Source organism: Micrasema longulum, unplaced genomic scaffold, assembly GCF_059751315.1.
Source record: "Micrasema longulum isolate JH-2025_06_02 unplaced genomic scaffold, ASM5975131v1 h1tg000055l, whole genome shotgun sequence".
Classification (NCBI taxonomy): domain Eukaryota; kingdom Metazoa; phylum Arthropoda; class Insecta; order Trichoptera; family Brachycentridae; genus Micrasema; species Micrasema longulum.
The window spans coordinates 283,263-310,107 of NW_028277262.1; the positions used below are offsets into that span (position 1 = coordinate 283,263).

The 26,845-nt window shown below is 31.7% G+C and overlaps 1 pseudogene across 1 annotated transcript in view; it reads left to right on the forward strand.

Moving 5' to 3' along the window:
• LOC148285142 (protein singed pseudogene) overlaps positions 1–26,845 on the forward strand; it is a 96,564-nt pseudogene that overhangs the window by 62,537 nt on the left and 7,182 nt on the right. The window contains exon 2 of the transcript XR_015822826.1: positions 22,881–23,119. The product of XR_015822826.1 is annotated as a protein singed pseudogene (transcript). The remainder of the gene's footprint in view (positions 1–22,880; positions 23,120–26,845) is intronic.

Below are 26,845 nucleotides of genomic sequence, written 5' to 3' on the forward strand. Positions count from 1 at the left end.
TATTTTTCGCTTACAAGCTATAATTAATAATAAAAATAATGTGACCTCACTGGGGTTTCCCGTGCCGAGGACACTTAACAATTTAGTTTTTTAAAATGACATTTGAGAATAAACAAAGATTAAGTATTACTCATTAATGCCAATCTATTAAGGCTTACTTAAGCCTGTTGATTGGCTTAAAAAAAAAGAAATCCTCATATTTTCGAGTTAACGTTTTTTGCCAGTATACCCACGATATATTATTTATTTGTTAAGGTATAACTAGACGTTCAAACTTTATTTGTACAACTATCTAAAATAAATACAGTGCAATAGGAAGGAGTCTGGCTGGTTCCATTCTCCTTACATATACATTTCAATGTCTTCTCCGTTGCCCCCTTAGAACATTTTCTTTTTATGATATAAAAATAAATAACTACACAGTAAGTCATTTTTTCTTTATATATACTGTCAAAAGAATATTATGTTAATTGTAAAAAAGGCTCTCTAAAACGAGCATATTTTCACATTCATGTGGAAGTTTTTTTGACCTTATGTGCATTTGTATTTTCAAAAATTTAAGATAGATTATGTTGTTAACGTAGCCTAGATTATGCCATATTTATACCTTTTGTTAATTAAACACATTGTTAATTTAAGTATATTTTAAGAATGTTTTAATTAAGTATTACTCATAAATGCTCATCTATCAGGGCTAAGCCTATTGATTGGCTTATAAAAAAAAACACTTAAACTTATTAATTCACGTAAATTTTACCAAATATCGAGCAATTTCTCGACAAAATTTCGAATTATTGGGGTCAAAATATCGGAAATGTTCATTGCGATCTTTGAATTGTTTTAACTGTATAAAAAATAGTTTTTAAAGTATCTTTTTCCAATTTATCCATTATTTCTGGTAAAATTTGTTACATGTGATTTTAAATTTTTCAATTTTGTTGTCAGTATTAATTATTGTTATTTGAACTTCCCGATTTCAATGAAGGTCATGGGATAATACATTATGCTTAACCCTATTGTGATCGCCAAGAGGATCGAGGATTGTTATACAGTCACGGTTAGATGAACAGAACTCCAATCAACATTAGTACCTAATACTAAACGTGTGATTCGTGTCATTGTGTTTTAAATTAAAAAATACATTTTATTTCTTGTGATCAAATGCGAATCGTAATCAATAGGCATACATAATATACATGTCGCCGCGGAATATTTCATTCAGCCACTCAATTGGGCGGCTAGGCTGTTCATTAAATGCCGGCGTTCAATCGAATGGCTAACGGACGGACTGAACGTCGCTTAGCCTCCGTAATTGTAATACAACAATAATTTTTAATGTTTATTTGAAAAACTCTGTACGGGGTAAAATCCAATTCTACAAACTAGAGATGCCACGAATATTCGCCTACTATTCGATATTCGGCCTCTTCAATTACTTATTTTAATATTCGGTATTCGTACTAATACTGCTTTCAGCCGAATACGGAATACCAAAGCATAAAAAAAAACTCACATTTTACTCAAAAATGTATCCATTATAATCACAAATTATTAGTTCAATACTTAAAATCTATCAGTGGTAAGTTGTGTTGAATAAAAACATTATTTTCAGTATTTGTTTAGACTCAGAAATAATCTAATTCGGTTCCTCGGTCATCATAAGACTAATTATGGTTTCCATGCGCCTCTACTCAAAATGATTAGATTTGTAAATAAAAATCAAGATCTAAATTATTTTGGTTGTAAATTGAGTTTTTTTACAAATATGCTGAAGAAATATTCCCAATAAATTGACTGTATATTTATAGAATTAACCTGGATTGCATAATGCCTGTCTAATGTATTGACATGTCTTTGCTTTTCTATATTATTATAATTATTGTTTTTCGTTGTATAATTAGTTTAATTTGAACATTGTCCGTAAATTTGTTAAATAAATAAATTTGTTGGTAGCAATCGATTGCGCTTTTCCTCATAATGAATCATCGCGCCTCGCGAAGTCTTGTTGTTGAACAGAAAACACTCAGCCTTCATCTTCACTACAAATCTCACAATAATCCTAAATAGGCTATTTTTTATAAAATAGTAAAATTATGAACAATAAACAAATAATTGATAATTATTATTAATAAGGACTATTAGTAACACAATGTGATGTAATAATTAACAAATAACGCGTGTCGCGACATGATCTACTCGCAAATTAAACAAATACGCCCGCCCCGTTACCCCCGCACGCACCGCAATGAGACAGGTCGTAAACTGTCACGCGTGAAATGCTCACATCTTTTGTCACCATTTGTGGGATCTCTACTACAAACATTGTAACATAGAAGTACAAGCTTTAATGGGTTTTATGTATTCCAAAACCTTAGTTCGTAAAAATGTTTTGTCTACTTTTCAACCCTTAATTGTCACTCGCTTTTATCTGAAGCTCGACTGTCTCGGGGGAGAATTTTGAATAATTATCCAAAGTGATGATGCTACGTTGCGAAGTAGACGCTTTAATCACCTACGCCAACCACGCCCCCCTCAAGTGGAAATAACATCGGATTTAATTGATTTTCTTGGGAAAACATTTAAGTAACCAAGTTGTGGATGCTTCGTTATTAAATTATTTACGTTTAGTGGTCTTAGATTGTAGATTATTAAAGTTATACTTATTATAATCTGACAGGGCCCGATTTCAATGGGATTTTTTTAGAACAAAAAAAATCAAAAAAAGCAGAAGGGGGGTGGGGGGAGCCTGATACTGCGCCGCGCTCACCTCACTTCTCCCCTGCAGAAGTAAGCAACCATTTGTTTTTTTTAATGTTTTTTTTATTTTTAATTCTAAGTTCTAAATATTGTTTTAAATATGCTAATATATATACATAGAGACGGTATTTATTTAACGCATTGTAGGCTTTTACATGTTTAACATACATGCAGGGTGTTCTTTAAACCCTGTCACATCCGAAACTACGATGATCAGTATAGGCAAGAAGACATATTGGCATATTTAAAAAAATATTTAGAACGAAGAAAATTTGTAAAAATAAAATATTAAAAAGAACAAATGGTTGCTTACTTCTGCAGGGGAGAAGCGAGGGGGGCCCGGCCGCGTGGTTAACGGTGTGTCAGACTCTCCCCTCTCCTCGTTTCTCTCCTGCAGAAGTTAGCAAACATTTGTTTTTTTAAATATTTTATTTTTTAAAATTTGATTTGCTCTAAAAATATTTTTTAATGTGTCAATATGTCTTCTTGCATGAGCAAGTATGAACTGATCATCGTGGTTTCGGATGTGACAGGGTTTAAAGAACACCCTGTATCTATATCATTTGCATCCTTATTGGCGAGTGTGCACTGAAGTTTGTTGTAGATACATTAACATAGAAGAGTTTATTAAATTGGAAACCCGTTATGTTTCGTATTTTACATAATTAAAAAATGAATAAATAAATAAAATATATAATTATTTTATGTTTGAGTCCTACTGTCGTCTTTTTTTATCTACTTACTTAGTAACAACATCTGTAATTTGATTTCTTATTCCAGCTTAATAAGCTGGAAATTATGTCGGTTTTATAATAAATAAGTCATTAACTTTTCGAAACAAAAGACCATTATTATTTTCTAATCACCAAAGGTTATGAACCTTGTCATTGTCAATATTGCTCATTGTTTTTATCTCTTAACTTTTTATACTCGCGCAGGAAGTCTTTACATCGCACGTCCAATAAAATAAAGTCATAACTTGACTTGAAACTCGAAATTTCGAGAGTCTCGAGATATTTTCAATAGCTAGGCTCTCAAGATGCTAGTATCGAAATTTCGAGACAAGCAGTGCGACTCTGTACGCTCTCTAGGGGGCAGAGAACGCGCTGCCAACACGCAATTTACATACTTATTTAAAAATATAATCATGGTAATATCATACATAATATTATAATGAAAATAATAAAAGTATAATTTTACAATCTTAGCAGGCATCACTAAGAATCCAAAGCAAAACACACACTCTCCGGGTCAAAACTGCCATTTTAGACTGAGGCTATATCAGTGCGGCACTGTTTGAATGTATACTACAGCTGCACACGTTTTCGCTTAGCTCTGTCTGGAGCGTGGTGGCTGCTGGTTACTAGCTAAAGTACATTCACGGAGACTGGACCGATGTACACGTGCAAACCACGAGTCTACTTTGTGATATCGCATGATTGGCCCATTTTACACCACGGCGAAAATCCACACGGCATGATAAAATACAATAGGGTGGATCGACATTTATTGTTTTACGATTATTTATTTATTTAATGCAAGGCAAACGCAATAACTAGTACACCATGAGACCGACTAATCTCCAATCGATTTTCTTCTGCAGGATTTTTACCTGAGAGTTTTTGCTGAATTTAAATAATGATTTTGATCAATTTTTCATTGAAATCTCCTTGATTAAGCTTAACCAAATCATTTTAATATGTTAACTGAGGCGTTTTTATTGATATTTTTATCAAAATCATCAACTGTGGAGTTTTATAAAAATAAAGAAAAATATAAATATTATCAAATTCAAATAGGTACAAACGAATCTAATAAATGTCAATCCACCCTAATTTTACATTGTTGTTCAAATCAATATGATATGTGTAAATAAGGCTATTCTCTGTCGGATATCACGCGGCTGGTTTGTTTATTTGGAAATTATTGTAATAATAAACAGACTTTAACTTCGCCCTTGTTGTTAATTTAAGAAGATTTTTCTGTTTTGTTTTTAGTTAGGCTATTGTGATCTGTGTTTAGTGATATAGGGACACGGTTGGTATGTTTTGCACTTATTTTAATACAAAGTTTCATTAAAAGTATGCACTATTTTTTTTTACGAATTATTTTTATATTGATGTTTTTTGTAGATATTTTTTGATAAAACTCCGTAGTTAATGATTTAGATAAAATTATCAATATAACTTCTTGGGTTAGATTCATTTTAATTTAATTAACCTGCGAGCGCGTTACTTTATCGCATTCTTCCATACGTTCTTTCCATACCTTTTAAATCATTGTTTTTCAACCTGTGGGTCGCGACCCCCTGGGGGGTCGCGGAGCCTCTGTAGGGGGGTCGCGAGAGGTCGAAAAAACTTCAGTTTTTTTATACAACATAAAATTTGTGAGACTTAAATAAAAAGTCGATAAGAGTTAAAATTATTATAGTTAACAAAATTTCCCTATAATCAATCATACAAGTCAGAAAAATGCTAGTTCAAAACATGTTATTACAAAGAAAATAAATATTAAAAATGTGTTTAAATAGAAAATGATATATTTTATTTATTTATATACAATTAATATGTTTGTATTTGTTTGTTAGTTATCAATTGGCCACGTATTCAATTTAAGATTATATGTTTTACGTACTTAATACTTAATTATATATTTATATCAGATTGCAAAAAACGCAAACGCCTAAAATTTTTGTAAGTATTATATATTTTTAACATACACGGAAAAAAGGGTTGGGGGCTCGCGAAATATTTTTTGATACTAGGGGGGTCGTGTCATGAAAAAGGTTGAAAACCGCTCTTTTAAATAATAAGAAATAAAAAAATACTTCGACTTAATCCCATTTTCCTAAAAATGAACTGTTTCGGAAACTTGTAATTATATTTATGTTGTCGGCCCCTAATAAAATACTCATGAGATATTTTTACATCCAAACCTTTTAAGAAATATTATAAAAGTTCGAAATGTTGTAAACAATTTACCAGTCCTGAAGATGCCTTCTTAAGATGCTTGTTGTTCAAATGAAATAAAAGTGAAACTAAACCAATAAGTTTCATTGATAATTTTATAAAAATCATGAATTATTGTTAGTTTTGAATAGACTCGAAATTTCGAGACGTGGTCTCCGAGTTTCGTCTCAGTCTGGATATTTAAATGAGTGTCTAGACTGTAAGCCCTGGTCAAAACTCAATAAAGCAAACTTTCCAGGACAGCCTTAAAAAAAAAATTTTATTTAAATTTTTCATTGATAAACCCTTACGGGTTACATACATTTAACAAAATATTTTACATACTTTTAAAATTCACATTCTACTGTTAATAATAATATTTTTACATCTTTTGTAAAGGTTGTCTGAGTCTTTTTTTTAGTTTTGTCTGGTAGTTTATTGTATAATTTCAGTCCATGGTTTATTAGTCTCGATTGTCCTTGTCTCGTTTTAGAAGGTTGTATATGATATTTTTCTGATATTCTCGTATTGTGTTCATGTTTCCTACAGTTTATTTCAAGTTTTAATTCTTCGTCTACAATTACATCAGCGGCTTATTTATGAATAAAATTGAAGTATTCTAGTTTAAAGAGTTCAGTTACATTTAATTGTTTAGTTTGTTCAAAAGTTCTTTAGTTGCTGTTAGATAGGGTAAGTCATATACTAACTTTAATATTTTATTTTGCTGTCTTTGTAGTTTGTTTATATTATTTTGATTTCCTGTTCCCCATAGTAGTAGTTTTACATAGGCTTCGCATATATTTTTTTTCCGTTTTTGGAACAAAGTTTTTGATTTAAAAAAAAAGACTCGATAATGTCGCCACTTTACTAATTAAATTGTTGATATGAATTTTCCATGTCAATTGTCTGTCTATTGTTAGTCCTAAGTATTTCACATGTTCAATTTTAGTTATTCGTTCATTATTTATGTAAGCATCTACTTTATGAGATTTTTTTTTTATCATGTTTTGAAATCATGTTTTTTGTTCAGTTTTCTTGTTCTTTTTTCATCCTTCAAAGCAATTCTGACGTGAAAAACCTACATATACGCATTTAGAATTGTCTCCAAAATGCTACTACATTTTTTAAAGAAAATCTCGATTAATAATGATGATAAATTAAAATATGACTCCGTTGAATTGTCGCGTTCAAATAAGTGTTGTTGTAAGTTCTAAATTTGTTGCAACAGGGGGAAAACATTTTTGAGAAGGTTATATGGAAGTCTAGGCATTAACAAGACTTATGACCTGTCATTGGCTGGTTACAGTGGCCATTTTACCTTTATGTAACAAAAATGATCAATATACGCTGCGTTTGCTGTACCAATGCAGTGATATAAATAAATAAGTGGTAGTGTACCAAGTATTTAAAAATTAATGACTTATAAGTAAATATAAGTTATTGCATCATCATTTTTTTTTAAACTGTATTCTTCACCCTCTCGGGCTCGGACAAAACATGATAAATGATAAAACGTGAACTCATAAAAATAATTACAAAGCGCATTTCTGGATATAATTCGACTAAAATAACTGGACTTCGATAAACAATATTGTGTACAGTTAAAACGAGTATTGAAAGTATGTTGATATTTTTTCGTGATGTAAATTATGTTCAAAATATACACTTTCTTCTATATCGCTTCGTGAATCATTTACCTCAATTAATTTTATTATTGACACTAAAACCCACTGCGTGAGTTCATTACAAAACTATAAATATTATACAAAATATATACAAAATTATAAAGCTACAAAATGGTCAATATTTATTCCGTAAAAGTCATGACTGAACCAGTACGGTTATTGGCGGTAACTTACGGACATTTTCACCGAAAAAGGTTCAATTTAAAGCTTAATAAATTTAACGTAGTTATGCTGAAAGCATAGATAAGTGAAAAGAGTGAATAATCAAATCTACACAACGCAACAGTTGGAATGTTTTTGACTTTGACAAATGATAAACAATTAATACATTTTTTTTTTTATATTTCAAATTAGTATCTTATTTCGTATTTGACCAGTTTAGTAGTAGTTTTAAAGTACCATAAGATTTTTCTAGAGCTGTGGGTGTTATGGTACTTTAAAACTACTACTAAACTGGTCAAATACGAAATAAGATACTAATTTGAAATATAAAAAAAAATGTATTAATTGTTTATCATTTGTCAAAGTCAAAACATCCAACTGTTGCGTTGTGTAGATTTGATTATTAATCTTTTCACTTGTGCTGGCCTTGCTTTCTGCATAACTACGTTCAATTATTGTATTTTTGTAATAATGAACAAAATTTATTGACAAAGTTCATGGAACTTTTACGTACATAATATATGTATACATATGTCACAGCCGGATTGTCATATTAGCCGAAATACATATTGTCTAGCGTTACATTACAAACAGCTGCGTATTGTAAAAGGGCTACTTGTAATTGTCAAAACTTGTCATTTTACGATTTGGATAACCACATGTAAATTGGCGAAAATTTTTGATCTATTGAATAGAGGGTTACGTTATTAATATATATCTTTTTGGGCGATCCCGTGTAAGTTAGATACGTTCTGACGTTTCGACTACCATTGCAGGAGCCATCCTCTGGGTAAACTGTATGTTTTTATAAAAAAGAATATGTGTTTATTTACTAGTAATTTGTACCGTGTTGCAGTCGGCAGTAGGCGCATTCCTTGTCATTTTTGTAGTGTTTAGTGCCGGGAACCATGTTGAGTTCAATTTCAGCCCGTCGATTTTCAACCGACGTCAATCTTCAAATAATATTTGTAGTCAGCAAGCTTGTTTTAGTACTAAATAACCTGACGGTTAAATATGTAAAAATATAGTGTCCTTTTTTGTATGGAGAAATAAGCTGAGGTAATCGGCTAGTTTCATCGTTAACTGAGAACGGGCTGGGCGCACTTCATAGATACTTTTTTTAAAGATATAAACGGTGATGGTGATTTTTAAAAAATTACAATTATTTTATTTATTTTCTCATAAACATACCTAGTTACCATAGAACATTATTATCGAAAGTCAAATATAACGGTAAGCTGTGCATAATCGCTTGTTTGAACGATTCGCCCCTGGTGGTATAGTTCATAGGTAATACGAAGAAAAAGATAAGCTAGTTTCAATATGAAACGACAATTATCGTAACTGTGATAAATTCGAATAAAATGGCAAATTATGTTTTTTTTAATAGACTCCTAATCGAATTAGTTAGTTGGCCCTTACTATGTTCAATTTATGCATCAAAAATGTTCTTATGGCATCTGCAAAAAATCAAATTTAGGCGCTTCTCGCTATCTAGTAATTAATATCCAACAAATTTTCTATAAAATTGAAATTATGTTTTTAAATTTTTATTTATTTTTCATGGAATTCATAGATTCTCTTGCAAATGTCAATCAAATAAAAATTAAATAAGAATATTTACAATGCGAATGTTGATGTATGCAGAAATAGAGGAAGACCAAGAAAGACATGGCATGACCAAATCCAACAGATACTAAGATGGACATGTCAAAAGTCGGAATAATCGGCGCGCGTGCATGAAAGGATGTATGAATGTAGAGAAAGCGAGATATGTATTCAAATATAGTGTTGCGGCGTTCTATCCTCTCTGCCTACCCTTACGGGGAAACGGCATAATGGTTTGTTTGTTCAAATTTCATAAATAGTATATTGAAACGTGACCGTCAATGTGTTGATGTTTTTGAAATATCTTAAAGGGTCTCTAGGATTCATGATATACGTAGTATATTACTTTGATAGTATTTCTTTTTTTTTTTTAAATTTTGATATAATATTATTGAAATTTCCTTGGGATTTAAGTTAATCCATTTCGTATGGAATATCTACTTTATAAATGAATATTACGTTTTTAACGACTCGCTTCTTAGTTTACCGTTCGTTACAAGTTTCCTTTGCATACTCGAGTGCGTCTCATGTGATGTAATCCATTTAGGTATATTCGTTCCGACCGAGTGCGTTCTGTATCGGCCGTTCCCGCTCCCGCACCCGCATCCGCACCCGCATCCGCACCCAGTATCATTAGCGCGTCATCTGCGGTGCAATCAACTGTAACGCGGAAGGATATTACGCAACTCCGCCGACCATTTCGCGGCCACTTGACAGCGAATAATAGCACCTGGACGAACTCGCTCAAATATTAACAATATAGATATCGTCATGTCACCCTTATTTGTAAAATTCGTAAGTCACAAATGGACGAAAATGATATTTTGGCGTTTTCTATTAGGACTTCAAAGAATCTATAATTTTTATTTATTTATTTATTAAACTTTTTGTACAGAATGTTATTTGTACATTGGCGGGCTTATTGCCAAATGGCAATTTCTTCCAACCAACCAATGAAATAATAGTTTTATTTTTATAATTCAAGTTTTTTTTTTTTTTTTTAAAAGAAAAAAGAAATATTTGCGTTCTTATGATTTACCCAAATATTTAATTTTGAGGGCCATTTTCAACGAGTTGTAAATAACTCACTATTAGAAAATGGGAATCAAGTTGGGGTAAAGTGGGATTCGAACCACAGACCTTTGGTCCGTGAGTCCGAGACACTAGCCACAGGACCACAACCCGATTCAGTTACAGAACATATTCAATAGAAAATAAAGATAAAAAAGCTAAAGATATATAAAAATATAAATAAACGTATTTGTTTATAAATTACCTCAAATCAATACTATTACTCAATGGAAAAAGGAAAAAAGAGGAAAGAAGGAGAGATTATATTATGTGATAGACTTTTTTATGTTTTAACAAGAATGAAGAACATTTCTGATAACGTAAAATGCAAGTTTGGGCATATGTGTGTAAAACTTGAACATACAGGGTATTCTTTAGACCCTGTCACATCTGAAACCACAATGATCAGTATGGGCAAGAAGACATATTAGCATATTAAAAAAAATATTTAGAACAAAGAAAATTTTCAAAAATAAAATATTTAAAAAAACAAATGGTTGCTTAATTCTGCAGAGGAGAAGTGAAGGGAGCGCAGCGCAGTATCAGACTCCTCCCTCCCCCTACTCGTTTCTCCCCTGCAGAAGTAAGCAACCTCTTTTTGATTTTATTTTTTTTTTAAATTTATTCGTTCTAAAAAATATTTTAATATGCCAATATGCCTTCTTGCTAATACTGATCATCGTGGTTTCGGATGTGACAGGGTTTAATGAACACCCTGTATATTCGTACAGCGTTCCATTGTTGAAAAAATATATGAGGGCATTGGAAGCAAAGATAGCAAACTCCCGTTTTAATGTTTTAGAAAAAAATTACAAAAACTGCTACACTAATGCCAAAGAGAGTCTTTATGTTAGAAATGTTATTTTCACTGAACTTAAACTTTAAGATACTAATAAATTAGCTTTAATAGAAACACGAATTCAACAAACTTTCTTAATATTTGGATGGCATGGCCATTTCCAAATTTAAATCTCAAGACTGTCATTGGCCGAATAAAATGGCTGATGGATATTGCTGTTTGCTTCCAAACACCATTTTCAAACCATCTGAAGTATGATTTTAAACTACATCAGCAACTCAATTCATGATTTTTATAAAAATTAAGTTGATTAACTACAGAATGACGTCATAACCAAAAAAAAAATTTTTTTGCAGGTTGCTATCTTTGCTTCCAATATTCTCATATATCGAAAAAAAAATTCGCTACCATTCGCTGCTGCTACCATAAAATCTGTTTTGACTCTCCCCTAAACAAAACGTACCCTGAGTGTTAAACCAAAGTGATAATTTCTCATTTTTGGGGTTTTAATGCAAAACAAACACATTTGTCACAATCTTCAATAAGCGAATCAGAGGTTATTTTAAATAAAAATATTAAGGCATAAAAAAATCAAAGAAACAATTAAAAAACCCAGTTTTTCAATCAAAGTTAAATCATCAAACGCCCATATCTCTAAATTAAAGTCATTCCATTCCATATACTTTGATTTTACTCTCAGAGTGCGAAAAGTATGTTTGGGACTTACGAGTTTTACAATTTAGGATGACGATATATATTCCATATTTCAAAAGAGTTGACATAACATTAGTTAGTCAGATAAACTTTTTTTAAGAAAAATAGTTTATTTAGAAAATATTGAATCAAATGTTTATATCTATTATAACTGAAATAAAACTGTAGCTTATATTGTATTTGTTTATTATATACCAGTATTTTTTTATAAAACATTGGTTTCTTAACGGAAAGAAGTTCGTTTCAAGTCAAAGTCACATCCGCCACTTGAACGTAGATATGCAGAAAGCAGCCAGTCCACAATTTCGAAAAAACGAGATATTTGTGTTATCGGGTGCAGTAAGGTCAACTCTATGTTCTGCCAAAAACAGCCAGACCGCTTTCATACAAAAGAAACTGAAATAATTACCTTCTGAAAATGGTGTCGATCACAAAAATGGCATTTCTCGATTTGCTGAAAACAAGTATAGGACCACCCGAAAACCCAAAAAAGCGCCCAGTTTTATCTGCCATCTTCGGACGTACGATATACAAATATGATAAATCATTTTGAAAAACGGAAAAGGTACCGACACAGAAAATTTCATTCTGATACTCTTTCTTTAAAAAAACAACCAAATCGGTTCAGTTTTTGGGTGCTGAAAACGGGACAATGAAACGTCGATTTAAGTCATGTAAAATTGGTCCAACGTGCAGTTGTCTCTTTCGTGCAATATCGAGGAGGCATTTGCGAGAGAGTGGCAGAAAAATAATTTTCAAATATCTATTCATCAAAATTGTCGGGCGTCGCATATCCGACCTTAACATTATTAGGCCTAAATCACCAAGTTTATGTATCCAGTTGTCATTTTAGTTTGCAAATTAATAAAACATTTTTTAAGTGCTGACTTACATTATTTGAATATTCTCATGCATAATTAAAATGTTTATCGCGCACTGCCTCACAATTAATAGCTTGTGGATACTTCATATTTGATGCATGTCTTTAATTAATTTGAATATCAAAACACATGATCTTAAAGCATTTTTTTTCAAAGATATTAATTTGAACCACAGATCAAGTACTGCAATTTAATGAGGACGTTTAGTGCTACGGGAAATTATAGATAAAAAATATTTTCTTACGCATTGTAAAATTTAGAGCATTTAATTGTACTGAGAAGTTTCTCGAAACTGTATGAAAAAAATATTCAAAATGAACTATGTACTTTGAATTGTCACAAGTTCATGTGAACAATAACCAATCAATTATAGCGTCGTTGCGTGTTGTGAGAGATTTCCGGTGCCCGGGCATCCATTTTTTCAACGTTTAGTGTATTTTGACCGCTACGGGGTTGTACTTTTAAATGGTGGCACAACTCACCGACGACAACTCGTGACGTCACGGGCGGAGTAATTTCAAAATTACAAAACTTTAAAAAAAATCATAGCGCTAATACGATACAAAACTTATTTAATTTTATATTTTTGCTTAGTTTGATAGTCATTTAGCAAATATTATTATTTTATACCACTGAACTTTCTTATTGGGGAATATGTTATTTTGTTATCATTTCAGGTGACTTTTTTATTTTATGCAATTACTTTTGCCCAAAGTAACTTTATTATGAACACTTTTGTAGAAATAAAATATTCCTTAAATCTTAGAATAAAAAAAATATTTGATTGAGAAATAGCTGTTTTAAAAAAAATGATGATCGGTGAGGATTAGGGTTTCCGTTTTATTTTTTTTATTTAAACATTTTACATACCTACATATACAGTTTACATTCATATGCATACGGGCGGTCAAATTGCCTTAAGGCAATTTCTTCCTACCTACCCATCGGTTTTGTGCGTATTTATGTTTTTGTTCCTACTTAATTGCTACATACTCGATTTTATGTTTATTTGCAATCTCTAGATGATGGTTTTATCAGCATTAAATTCGATTAATTATTTGTTTTTTTTTGTTAACTGTTTATTCAAATAACATAAAAAAATATTCACATTTTAAATTTTTAGATTTGACTTCTTAAAGATTGTAACCCTCATTACACTCATTAATTATGTATAGGGAAAGGAATTATTTGATTAAAATATTTAATAAATTCTGCTACGAAAAGACACTTTAATAAAATCTGCATTCTACATTAGATAAAAATAATACTATTGAATCTAAATTTAATGTAATTTACTTATCAAAGTAAACTGAAATTATTGCACAACTCACAAATGGCAGGTGGACTCTTGTCATTTTTAACAAATCTTTGCGAAACATTTTCAACCCTCCATGGAAAATATTTATTTGTGCAGACACCAAATTTATCTTCAATTTTTAGTTCAGAATTATATTAAACACTTATATTTTCGTATTATATTTATAGACAAATGCTTTCGACTCTACGGGTGCTCTCGCGTAAAAATCGTGGAAAAGGAAATCGGGTCGAGAAAAGTCCGCCTCGTAGTGTAGTGGTCGGTGCGTTCGTCCACCGTGCTTGAGATCCTGGATTTGATTCCTGGCAGGGTGGACTTGAAATATCGGTTTTATTATAATTTTATTTGAAAAACATTACATTACATAATATTATTAAAAATTTAAAACTGTCATTAAAACAAAAGGCTTTTTTCCATTGGCCATAATATGATAAAAATATATGCAAAACTGGGTACAAACCGGCAAACTATAATTATTATAATATATATTGATACCGTGTTGTTTAATATTTTTTGCCTTTTCAGTCGCAATTTATCATCGGTTTTGTTATTTATCCGAGCGCAATTTGTGTTAGTTAATTAAGGTGGTATAATTTATATTGGGGCAGTACTCTCACGGTCTGGGGAGCAGATCAGATGAACACCGAACAGTATCGTCTCGCGTCTTGGTTCTCTATCCGCCATTTTGAGATGTTTTTACACTCAGCCGCTTCCCCGTTCGTTGCACTTTATCTTACCTTACAAGTCTCTCATACATTTGGCATTAGGAACGGTTATCATAATATACCCGTGAAGAATGAAACTCGATTCAATAAACCAATATTTATATTGTATATCTCTATTACTTGTACAACAAAGAGGACCTGTAATTTTTGGTAACAAAAGTCTACAGTGGAAGCGATTTTCTGATGTCGATAAATCGAATGCAATGGTTTTTGAAAGAAATGAAAGTATGACTAAATGTGAAATCACTGTGAATGGGGTTATATTAAAACAGGTAAAGGAATTTGTGTACCTGAGAAGAATGTTTACTAGGGATGGTATGACTGAGAAAGATATTGAAAGGAGGGTGAGTGCCCAGAACAGAGTGAATGGTGCACTTAAATCAACCTTGGCAGATAAATGTTTGTTGCAAGAGGCAAAATTAGCAGTTCACAATGGAGTCCTGGTCCCCACCCTCATGTATGGGAGCGAATACACAAGGGCAAGATGATCACTCTTGTGCTTTAAATTCCAGTACATAGGGATGTGCAGTAAAAACACTATTAAATCATTTTAAAGATGGGACATTAATACAGTGCCTCGTGCTTTGTGGGTAAAGTATTAACCACTTCACTACGTGACAGATATCATCATGAAAATTCATCTAAATTGAATTACTAATTGTTTAGTCCAGTAAAAGTTACCGGTGTGTGACTTGGAATCGTCTCTTGGTTGATGGCGGAAGTGACGTCTTAGTTTGCACAATAGGGAAATATCGCATACTACGAATACCGATGAAAATATTTGAAATGTATTTAGAATTATTAATTGTATTTTTAAAATCAATATGGGGTATTGTGGAGAAAACTTTCTTTACATGAATTTAAAAAAGAACTTTAAAAAAAACGTCGCTAGAAAAACGCAACATGTTTGGCCTTGACAGTTGTGACGTCAAGATTCGTGAAAATGTTTTAAACAAACTTGAATGGTCAGGAACAAATTAACATGAATTGTGACGTATTAGGGGCGTGGCCAATAGAATGACCGTTTTGAGAGAATTCAAAATTACAAATTAAAAACTATTTTTTATGCTACTAATAATTAGCATATTTTTTCCATTTTACTGGACAGTACTTCATAGACCTTTATTACTTTAAAAATGTAAAAAAAACCTAATATTTCCTTATAACGGCGGATTTATTGTAACATAAAAAGCTTGCAAGGGCCTTATGCTAGACTCGTTCGTCTTAAGAATCGCATGCAACTTATGTAAATTGACGAGTGACAGTATTCTTAAACCACCAATGCGAATGAAGTCGATCAAAAACCAGTCGAATTCTCTCGAGTGCCCCAAAGCATTTAGTCGATATTGACAATCGAACGAGACATCGTATCTTGAGCTGTCAAACTTTCTTCGCATTAAACGCTCGCCATTCATCTTTGAATGACGAGTATTTCAATTCAATTTTTACTTGTATAAATTTAAATTTACAGTGCTGAATGTTGTGATCTCAGTCCTGTTGTTAGTCCTGTTCAGAAACCGGTCGGCATATTTTTACTGTAGTGGTTTTACGCAAAATCAATACGTCGTTTCAACATGGAAAGTTAGTACTTCAAATGTTAATTTTATTACTGTGCATTTAACTGAAGCGGAATGTGGCTTATTGTTTATTTATATTAATATATATTTATTAATCATTATATGAATTTTGTGATACAAACAACATAAAAAAACAAATATTCGTTTGAAAAAAATCGGTATTTTTCAACCTTTTTGAATACGCGACCCCCTTACAAATAGAAAAATAGCTAGGTTAAAAAACATTCTGCAGTCAGTAAGCATTTGGACATTATCAAAAATTATTAGGTTAAAAAACACTTACCAAACAATTATTATGCTTTATTAAGTTAATTAGTTAATAAGATTTTAATAATTAGTAAAAAAAATATTTACAGCACAAGTCAAATTTATTGAGAACATGATTTGCAGTTTATTACCGAACATGTTTCGCAATACTTTATGGCATTCAATAAATTACATAAGATAAACAATAAATTTTGAAACAATATTTTTAATTTGTCCAAATTTAGTAGACAAGGACTAGATTTTGAGTTTTTTTCCTCATTGGTAGTTTTTTCTTTAAATATAATTATATTGAAAAATTAATCGTGCAAAGAGGAAGTTCAGTGCTATGGGAAATTGGAAATAAAAATGTTTTCTTACACACGGTGAAAATTAGAGCATTTAATTGGCCTGCGAAGTTTCTCGAAAACGTTTGAAAAAAATCATTTGAATCGGGTTGCGGTCCTGTGGCTAGTGTCTCGGACTCACGGACTAAAGGTCTGTGGTTCGAATCTCACTCTACCCCAACTTGATTTCCATTTTCTAATAGTGAGTTATTTACAACTCGTTGAAAATGGCCCTCAAAATGAAATATTTAAGTAAATCATAAGAACGCAAATATTTCTTTTTTATAAAAAATATATTTAAAAAAAAAAAGAAAACTATTTTTGAACGACGAGTTCTTCCGAATCAACCGATTATAGTGATTGATAGTATTATGATAGGTTTCCGGTTTACGGGAAGCCTTTTTTTGTAACGTTAAGTATATTTTGATAGCTACGAGGCTCTACTTTTAAATGTCTCAACAACTCATCGATAAAAACTAGTGACGTCACGGGCGAAGTCATTTCAAAATTACAAAACGTAAAAAATTCATAGCGATAAGAAAACGGTACGTTGGGTTAGTTTGAGAGTTAATTAACATTTTTTAAAACCGCTTATATTCCTCATTGTAACATGTTTGCATCGATAGACCACGAAATGTCCTTTATTACAGTTAAGTTCCTAGGGATACCAGTAGCAACTAGCAACGTATTACTCATGGGATCTAACGAAGCCTTGAAACCTTCTATGGAATCTGCATAGAATTATTCTAGTAAACATCAAGTTCTTTCGGAATTTCTCCAGTCCCTGCTCCTCGCCGAAAGGGCCATCCTACTTTATTCAGATCATTCTCTGATCGACCCGAGAGGATCCCACGTTGACTAGAACCTGCTGTGAGGTCGTTTATCTGTATGTCAAACCCGTTCGAGCTTCATCGATACATTTCCACACCAGTTGGCCGCGTTTCCATCAATAAATTTCACTTTGTAGTTTTTGCACAGTTTAACGGATGTATTTAGTTCTTTATTATGATTTAATTTGTTTGATTATGATTTATTAAATTGTATATGAATTGAATATTTTTTTCTGGGTTGTTATGCCATGTGTCACTAGAACATCTTACCGGTGTTTCTATTGACCGTACATTGATGGTGGATTCTCATAATTCTTGCTGCCATGAGCACTGCATTTATTTTAAAAAAAAATTTATTTATCAATAACATTGTACATACATTTATTAGGGACTAAGACGCAGTTTATAGCGACACAATCAGGAACGACCCATGCCTGTGAACTTGCCCCGACTCGCTGGAAAATCCGTGTTGAGTCGAGGCACTTATGTAATGCATATTTTTTTATTATAATCAGTCAATCTTTTATACATAGGCAGTGATGACATAAGCATGATTAGGTCAAGAAACAGTAGAAAAATAATAAATTTAATTTTATACATTACCAACTTTGTCATACTCAAATAGAGGTTGCCATGTTTGCAACAATCCCGATAATTTAAAAGTCAAGTATTACAAATTAAGCCATATTTTTAACTTACAATGTTAAAATTATTTTTAAAAAATATTTTCGGAATAAGTTTAAATTAATATCTTACTTTTTTTAAATTTTGGATTTTGCCGAGTTCGCAAGTAGTACCCTCATATATGTATTTTATTTACATTTCATTTTTACTGTCTAAAACAGATTCCTTAAATGTTGATATTATATTCTAAAAGATACACAATTTTGTTATGCATCGAGTACGGTGGGTTTCAAGTGTTTTTTCAATTTATATTTAAATATTTTAATAGTTGCTATTGATTTTATGATTTCTGGAAGATTATCAAAGCTTTTTTTCCCAACAAATAAATAATGATTTAAAGCTGCAGTTGTATTGCATCTGTGTAAAGTTAAATTATTTGGAAATCTAGCGTTACGAGAATTTTGTAATTTAGTGGGTTTTTTTCCCTTTGAATGTTTGTACTGTAGATCTTTAAAAAATAAAGATATCATCAATTGAGGGTCTAGTTCTTTAAAAATAAATTTGATGGATTAGTTCTAGGCCTTTTTAATATAATTTTAGCGATGGCTTTTTGGGCAATCAAAAGTAGACGAGAATTAGTATTGTAAACTCCTTCCCAGCCTATGATTCTACACTGCAGAATATTATGTATGATTGCGTAGTAAACAGTTTGTATATTTTTGGAGAGAGAATATTTCTTAATTTTACAAACATGTATATACCTAAGTTTTGTTATTTTTTTTACTACAGCATTTATTTATAATTTCCATTTCATATTATTATCTAGGATAATACCAAGGTTCTTTATATCATTCGACTTTTTTACTGTCGTACAACTTTTAATTTCAGTTTCAATTTTTTAAACCGCGACTTTAACCCTTTTTAGGACAAATATTTTATGTTGATGTATGTCTTTGAGATAAAAAAAAGCTATTGCATTTTAAAAAGCTGAGTGAAAACTGATCTATCAGTGTACGTTATTACGATACTCTTGTGACATAAAACTTATTATTTATACGAAATTTCAGAAAATAAATACCTCAATTCTGGTGGTATATTTTTTTAGTACCATTTTGTTCTAGGTGTCCTTCTGCGGCTTTCAGTGCGCTGTTTACTGAGTTTGACTAATTATATGGAGAGCTTACGTCGGATATTGTCATTTTTTCTCATGACTAAAATGCAATTACGCAAGCAGTAGCAAAAACTGTTTATACAATTGTTTAATCTACACTTGTATAATTATGGATTCTGCAAAATGATTAATATTTTACATATATTTAGGTGATAGACTTACGTCATCTAGTGACCGATGACCCCCTACGTTACGTCCACTAATATTATTGCAGTCCGCCTCGTGGTCTAATGGTCAGCGCGTTTGCCTACCACGCAAGAGGTCTCTAGTTCGATTCCTGATATGGTTGCTATAGAATATTTCTTTAAAACTTTGTTTTTACACTAGAATATTTCGTTGTCCCTAGACTAGCACCTGAAAAGAAAATCTGATTAATACTAGTTTAGTGTACCAATGTAATGCCCTATGCATAGTTAGTGGGGATAGTAAATACAATGTATTTTTGTAGCAGTTTTTCTTGTATTTTTAAATTTAAAGATAATAATATGTAAAAGAGAGTTGTCAATATAGTGAGCTTGAGTTTTCCATGCGAAATTTTTATTATTTCGGTTGTATGATGGCAAAAGGGTAGCTATACCAGTCTTTTTTTCAAAGTACATTTTTGCATAAAACATGCTAAAATCTTATGCTTTTTCATATGCCAAAATTATATATCTCTCTAGGGCTTCTTTTAAAATGGCTATCTTAAAATATGGGGTGCATCTGTTCTTTTCATACTGAAACTATGTGACAGAAGGAATTCTTTTATTTTGCTGTACAGGGTGTTTTCCTGTGCAATATTATGTATTGTATTTCTTCAAATGAAGCAATAAATCATTTGAAAGAAATTTTAAAATATTCAAAATAATAGGTAACTTATTATTCCGTTTCAACCAGTTTTAACAATACGAGTATATGTTTAAAACAAAATTCAAATTGCTAAACTATTGTGTTTGTTGAATTGCTCATCTGTATTTTTATTTGAAATTTTGTTTTAATTTGTTGTATCGCGTGTGTGTATCAGTGAAATGTTAAATATTACATAAATGCATATGTCTTTATTGCTTGAATTATTTTGTTTATAGCCCCGACATAAAACGAATTTATATTACACGGATAATGATTAATTGTGTCATCTTTAATTTTTGTTTGTAAAATAATTAAATAAATCAATAAAGTTTAAAATTGTTCAAAATCTCGATTCTAATTATTCTTATTATGTAGGTTGTTACATTGATTTCTTTAAAACTTTCTTTTTCTAACTAGATATGAATTGATTACATCCAACTTTATTCGGTTTAAATCAGTTATCTCCGATCGTAAAACGAATTTATGTTGGCATTGAAACTACCAAATTTGTTTTGATTAATCGATTTTAGATTTATTTAGAAACGCATTATTTTATCGACAGTTTAAACCAGCTTCGGATAGCTGACCCGCTTTCGTGCAAACTCCTCCATTGTGTTTAGAGAAGTTTCTAGATGATGCAGCTGCAAAAAAAGTACTGTCTGTGCATAAATTTCTCACCGTTGTGTGCGGCCTTTTCTACGACGTATTTTCCCGTACACAGCATCTCTTCAAACATGTAACAATATGGTTTTTGAAAACATTTCTCGGAAGGCAAAAAGTCTTAATCACCATTTTGTATTTTCAACTTTGTATCGTGTGTGGAGAAAACAACAATTCATTAACACCATACGTCAGTGATTTTCAACCTTTTTGAATACGCGACCCCACGAGCTTGACAAAATCTCTTGACCCCCGGGACCTTAATTTTATTATATTTTAATTTTAAAGACATCGTATTTAGTTTGATTTCTGTTGAGATCATATTACATATATTTGTTTTTCTTAAAAATAAATTGTAGCGTTCTTAAAATTTACTCAAATATGTCTATTTTCAACGCGTTGTAAATAACTCACTATTATAAAGTGGAAATCAAGTTGAGATAGAGGGGGGTTCGAACCTCAGACCTCTGATCGGTAAGTCCGCATCACTAGCCACGGGACCACAACCCGGATTTAAAAAACTAAGTGCAAAGTAGGAGAGGACGCAGCGGGCTATGACCAACAAGGTTTATACGTCGTATAGATCTTGCTGGTGGTATGCTTAAACTGAAATATTCGCATAAGAATGGCATCAAAAGACTAGAGACGAAGATTAAAAAATTAGAATGTCTAGAGTTGGCAAGGGAAGTTGTGAAATTATTGGAGCCATTTGCCATATCCCACCTATAGGAACTAAAGTTCTGTTTAAAGGTGGACATAAAAACAAAAAAGTGAAATTGACGACTTTGATTAAAAAATTACTTGGTATTTTTTGTCTCAAAAATAGAACCACCATTCTACGAATTGTTAAAAAATAAACAGGCATGGCTGAGATGATTGTATTTTTATTGTAGTTTATGAATTAAAATCCTTGCTTTTTTATTTTATTTTTACCTTGCTTGCGATGCCCCTAGGGGTCGCGACCCACAGGTTGAAATCCAATGCTATACATAAATTAATATACATAATCCACGTGTACATAACGAATCCATTAAATAAAATGACTTTTAAATTGTAGGCGTTTCGGAACGGTTAGATTGTAGTCTTGTGAACATGTTAATCTAGGAGTTCATTCTTGAAGTTCCGACGTCAGGGCCGTGATTATGAACTACTATCTTCATCGGTATATACTGAGACGGTATAAACGAATATCGATATTTATGTACGAAAGTGTGTATATTAGTATGCAACTTCAAAGTATCTTCGTCGGTTACCGGTAATTGAATATGTTTAGAAAAAAAATGTAAACATATTCTATTTTTCATACGGAAAACTTAATTTTACTTTGTAGATAAATTTTATCTTCCCATCATAATCGAGGCCCGGATTTTGGTCAAAATATGTCAGGAATCAGATAGTACTCCTTAAGGTGATTCTAAACGAAAATATGAAACTAATTATTCATAGATGGCGCTTTTATAATTTTTTATTGAAAAATGCTATTTTTACGTTTATTTTTGATGGAAATTTTACAAAATTTGTTTTGCGGAAAATTTACACGAAATTGATTGTGGCAAATATCATCACAACATAATTTTAATCATTTTTACAAGATGGTGTACAAAACAAAAAATAAGATAAATAAGTTTAGGAAACTTCTATTTGAGGTACATGAAACCAGGAGTATTGCCCATGGCTTTGACGAAATTCTGTGTGTGATGGAGAAATTCCGAATACATATTTAAAAATAGGATGAAAATCCAAATTAGGTGCTAGTGGTACTCGTGCGACAAAAACACGTTGACCAGAGTTATTTATACTTCCTTTTCAGCCATTCGTGTTCTCGGAATATTTCGCTTTATCTTTATATTTAGTGGCGTGAATCATTTAATTACGATGGATTGTCTAATTTTTTTTTAAATCACCGCCTTATCAGATTTATTTTCGTTTTTCTAGTTCCACGATGGCTACGAACGGCATGAACGGGCACCATCAGGAGGGAACGAACGGCTCAGCCTCGGCAGGCGACATCATCACCCAGAACCAACAGAGAGGGTGGTGGACCATAGGCCTGATCAATGCTCGCTACCGCTACCTCACAGCGGAGACCTTCGGCTTCAAGATTAATGCCAACGGTACCAGCCTCAAAAAGAAACAGATCTGGACCTTGGAACCAGCATCGAACGCTGGAGACAGTAAGTACTTCCATTATGGAAAAAAAAATTAGTAAATAAGCGTGAGTATATTTATTTATTTATTTACATACATAAGGTTATTGTACATTATTTGAGACAATAAGTCCCAACTCCGTGGGACTAAAAGTCCTGTGTTGAGATGGGACGAGCAATTATATGACACAGAAACATGAGTATATATCACCACAAATATAGGATTAGAAACATAAAAAATAATTATAAAAAATATTTAAAAAACATATATATGGCACATCAATATGGTAAACAGTAAACTTAATCATTTGGAAAATCATCAAGGAGTTTCCTACTCAAATTCCTCCCACTAAGGAAAATCCAGTCCTTAAATCCTTTCTTGAAAATAATTTTTATCCTTCAAAGCTTCGTTCAAAGCAAACGTTCTTCCAAAATATTGAACTCTCTCCGTGCGATAAATGAGAGATGTCTCCGAGCAAAAGTCGTATGATAATATAAGAATTTTCAAATTGACAAAAAATATGTTTTAAGTATGAACGAAGACCTTCGTTCGAAGTTCATTCACTGTAAATTTTTGTGAAGTTTTTAGTATAGAATTCAAACTCTTATTGTTGTGGGCGAAAACATATACCGCAACGCCCAGACAAATTGAGATTTTTTTTATTTCCTTCTTGCAACTGGCGGAATCAAACCCGCGGCGCCAGTTTCGCAGTTAGCCATCTAACTAACTACGCCACGGCAAAAAAAATAAGTTCTATTTTTTTTTATACTAGGAAGCACTTGAAATCTTTGCTTCTTTTTCGACGTGTTGGTTTCATTTATACACTAATTTTAAGTCACGCGGAATCAGTGGATATTGAAATTGTATATATTTTATGTCAATATTAGCTTCTTTCTCTTACAGTTATCTGTGGATCGTAATAGTAAGTATCATATGTGCCGTGTGTACCAAAAGTGTTAAGAGCCAACATGATAATATTTCGGATCATATCATCGTACATAATGTATAGATTAAATATATAGTTTAAGTGTGCACAGATGCAACACAAATACCGCGTATTGTTACTGTTACTTAATTGAACAATTTTTTGTTTAAATAAATTTAATGGGTGCCTACGGAATTCAAATATCGTGGGGTTTCTGCGAAAAAGCACTAAGTCAAAATTACTACTTCTGAAATAATCGAAGTTCAAAGTTTGTAACGAAATAACTTTTTTTATTCATTACTAAGCCAACTTGAAAAAATGATAAATTTATGTACATATTTACTACATATTATTTATTATTCAACAAATAATAACTGAACTTTCGGCACATTTTTTTTTCAAAATAATAGTGGATTGACATGACTTAGTGCGTTTCCGCTGATATATAATACCACAGTAAGGAATTCAAAATGAAGTAACATTGTACCTACTATAGTCACTTTGGGAGAAATGTTTTTTTCTTTAATTAAAACAGTTTTTTTTTTTTAAATTTAAATTATTTTTTTAAAATTTTATTTGGGATTTTTACAGCTATTACATAAACAAAATAAGTAGAAAAATCTTAACAATGCTAAAGCCAATTAAAAAAATCCACTGTAAATATAATGACACACAATATATAAGAAAAGAAGTTTAGTAATTGTATTTGTGTGACGTTTGTATTCATGTGTATGTGAATGTGTGTATGCGTGAATGAATGAGGGAGAGGATACATGTGCGTGTGGGAATGAATGAGGGAGAGGGTGCGTGTTTGTGGGTGCGTAAGTATATAAAAAAAAAATGTTTAAACTTGTAATTGTATTAAAAATGGTACAATAAAGAGCTTAGTAAAAAGTTAGAAACCTTTTTGTTAAAATTCAAATCAAGAAATGATATAAATTGTTTGTTTTTTTTTTTTTAAGTATGTTAAATTTCAAAACCGTATTCTGAAAAAAAAGGCATTTTATTTTAAAATTTAACTGATACACATCGAATGAATAATGTGCGACGAGTCGTATACAATACGGTAGGTAACCACAAAATGCAGTAAATACGAAATAATGACAACAATAAAATAAGGTTATACAATACGCGAACGTTGATTCAAAACGAACACACAAATGCATATTATATGCACCTACATAATAAATAAATAAGATTATGATTATATGCACCTACATAATATATAAATAAATTAGATCATTTAGATAGATTTGCGATGGTTCGGTCATGTGGAGCGAATGAATGATGAAAGAACGGCTTAAAAGATTTATGATGCGAATGTGTCTGGTTGTAGAAGTCGAGGAAGGCCGAGAAAGACATGGCATGATCAAGTACAACAAATTCTTGAAAGTGGTCATGTGAAAAGTCGGAATAATCGACGTGCGTGCATGAGAAGATGTATGAATGTGAAGGAAGCAAAGGAAGTGTGCCAGGACAGAGTGGTGTGGCGTTCTATCCTCTCTGCCTACCCCTCTGGGGAAATGGCGTGATGGTTAGTTAGTTAGTTAGATCATATAACAATTATGTAATCATTTTATCAAATGTACAGTACCGATTACATTAGGTAAAATAATAATCGATTAGTAAAAAGAGAAAAGAAAGTAAATAATAATTGCCACGTTTGCCCCCGAGCAAAGAACGTAGACATCACTTACTAGACATCTCCAGAATATCATGTCGCCGACCAACAATCTTACATTTTCTAAAGTCAGTACTGCTCCATAAGCTCCGCTGAATACATCCGAAATATTGTTATTGATGGCCCACCAGTACGGCCTCCCTTGTCCTTTGATACTTTTTCCCTGAACGGATTTATGTTATATTGACTTATTGCAGAAAATATCTCGACTTGTAGTGTAAATAGAACTTAGTGGGTTTTTGCAGATTGTAGAGTATTTTTTCAACAATATAACCCCACCATTAAGTCAAAACAGCAAAATGTTGACTTAGTGCTTTTTCGCAGAATACCCACGATATATTAAGTATGTACAAGGTACCCGACCCTAAGATTTGGAGCCTAAAAAGGCCCGCACAACAGATTTCCATCAACAGAATACGAATTTTAAAAAACAATGCATCCAAACGCATCACACAGCAAACAGAACTAGATTTATGATTCTCAGGGCTTAAAACTGGTTTAACTCTTTATGAACACACAGAACAAAATAGTACTCGAATATTCCACCAGAATTCAGGCATTTATTTTCTAATATTTCTAAAAAAGTCTTATAATACAGAGTATCGTAATAACATACACTGGTAGATCATTCTTCCACTCAGCTGTTTTAAATGCAATGGGTGTATTATCTTTGTTTTTTTTTGACAAAAGATATTTGAAATTTTTTTTTTTTAGATTTGCGAGACGTAAATCAACACAAAATATGTGTCCTATAAACGGTTATGTAAATCTTTACGCACTGCAACATTAAACTTTCTGCCTATAAGTATCAATTGGCCACTTTTAAGAAACGCCTGAAACGTTATATATCAGAAGCGTGCGGTAAAGTTTTCGATTAGGGAAGCAGTCATTTAGTACTAAGTACATACGTAATTTGTGCCTACTACTAACACAGAAATTCAAATTAAGTGCTTTGAAATAAAAAACAATTTTACGCCATAATTTTAGCATAAAAAGTTAAATATCATAGTTTAATATTATAATGCCATCGTGTCAACCGATTAAAGTGCTATTTTTTTATAAAACCGTCACAATACATAGAAAATGAACCTGGATGTGTTTGTTAGGATTGGTTCCAAAAATATTCTAGATGTCTATTAGCGCATG